The sequence below is a fragment of the Petaurus breviceps genome, unplaced genomic scaffold, assembly GCF_028583685.1.
Source record: "Petaurus breviceps papuanus isolate PSGF00001 unplaced genomic scaffold, PetGlider_PUasm1.0 173, whole genome shotgun sequence".
Lineage (NCBI taxonomy): Eukaryota > Metazoa > Chordata > Mammalia > Diprotodontia > Petauridae > Petaurus > Petaurus breviceps.
Genome location: NW_027185759.1, coordinates 23,096,316 through 23,098,298, shown reverse-complemented (window position 1 = coordinate 23,098,298; position 1,983 = coordinate 23,096,316). Strand labels below are relative to the sequence as shown.

Sequence of the window (1,983 nt, the reverse complement as noted above, 5' to 3'; positions counted from 1 at the left end):
CCAAGCAGCACAAGTCTTCACCCTTTTCCACGTGGCAGTCCTCAAATATGTAAAGAATTCTTGAACAATTTATAATTTTCCTTCCCCCAGTAATCTCTTCTACAAGTTAAATATGCTAAGTTCCTTCAACTAGTCTTCATGACACATCTCATGGTCTTTCATCATCCTGGTTGCTCTCCAATGGACAATGTCTAGTTTATCAAAATCATCATTAAACCACTGCATCCAGAACCTAAGTTAGTATCCAAGATATGGAGGCCTTAGTAGAGTGGGATTGCTGTTTTGTTTTGTTCTATTTTGTCTTTTTGCTTTTTGGAGGGGGGAAGGCAGGGCAATTGGGATTATGTGACTTGCCCAAGGTCACAAAGCTAGTAAGTGTTAAGTGTCTGAGGCTGGATTTGAACTCTGGTCCTCCTGACTCCAGGATGGTGCTCTATTCACTTCACACCTAGCTGCCCCAGGGATCACTCTTATTGAAGCCCAAGTTTTCATTAGGTTCTTATTCTTTTTTTTTTTAGCTGCCATACCATACTGTTGAACCCACATTGCTTTGGAAATCCACTACAACCCTCAGATATTATTTTTTCCAACAATTTTTGGTCTAATCATAGTTTTTTGACCTTATATTCTCTTGAGAAGTTGATTTTTTTCTATTCAAGAGTAAAATATGGGCATGAGTCTGGGAGAAGCAGTCTCACATCTAACTCAGAACTTTTGCAGCCTGACCAGCAACCTCAGTTTGAGCTTGGATATCCCCCAAAATGGCATTTACTGTTAATGATCAAGTGATTTTGAATGTCCTAAAGGAAAGCCAAGTTCTCCAGCACAGATCACTGTTGTTGGGGTTGGTGCAGTTGGCATGGCATGTGCCATCAATCTCTTAACGAAGGATTTGGCTCATGAACTTGCCCTAGTTGATGTAATAGAAAACAAACTAAATGGAGAGATGGTGGATCTCCAACATGGAAGCCTTTTCCTCAAAACACCAAAGATAGTTTTTGGCAAAGACTGCAGTGTGAATTCAAACTCAGAACTGGTCATTGTTATGGCTGCAGCATAACACCAGGAGGGAGAAAGTCATCTTAATTTGGTTCAGCATAATGTGAATATCTTTAAATTCATTATCCCCAAGATTGTTAAATACAGCCCTAATTGCAAGCTGTTTATTGTTCCCAATCCAGTGGATATTTTGACACATGACTCCTGAAAGCTAAGTGATTTTCCAAAAAAAAAAAAAAATTGGAAGTGATTGCAATCTGGATTCTTCCTGTTTCTGTTAACTAGTTGGGGAGAGACTTGGTGTCCATTCTTCAAGTTGTCATGGATGGGTCAAGAACATGGAGACTCCAGTGTTCCTGTGTGGAGTGGTGTGAATGTTGCTAGTGTGTCTCTCAAGAATCTTCATCCTCCTTTGGGAAATGATGCTAATTCATAGAATTGGAAAGATGTCCATAAACAGGTGGTTGAAAATGCATATGAGATAATCAAATGGAAGGGCTACACTTCCTGGGCCATTGGCTTATCTGTGGCAGATGTGGCAGAAAGCATTATGAAGAATACTAGGAGAGTTCATCTGATTTCCACCATGATGGAGGGCCTATCTGGCATTAATGAGGATGTCTTCCTTAATGTCCCATGTGTCTTGGGGCAGAATGGCATTTCAGATGTGGTGAAAGCAAACCTGAATCCAGAGGAGGAGAGCCGTTTAAAGAAGAGTGCAAATACTCTTTGGGAAATCCAGAAAGAGCTGCAATTTTAAAACATTTTAATGTGCTGCCATGAAGAAAACATGAGAGTGGTTAAGGGGTTATGTATGATGTGCTTTTCAAACAGGTCAAATCCTTCCTCTCATTAGTGATTAAATACCAGAAATGTAAAATCTGTGAACACACTCTGGGCTCTTCCTAAAGTTAGAAATAGGGAATAGCAAAGTGTGACTACTATTTGTTAAACCCTGTTGTTGTTTGCATATGGTACTGGATA

At 39.9% G+C, this 1,983-nt stretch overlaps 1 pseudogene; it reads left to right on the top strand.

Annotated features, from left to right (window-relative positions):
- Positions 1-683: 683 nt before the first annotated feature.
- On the top strand, positions 684-1,759 carry LOC138157865 (L-lactate dehydrogenase A chain-like; annotated as a pseudogene).
- The last annotated feature ends 224 nt before the right edge of the window (positions 1,760-1,983 follow it).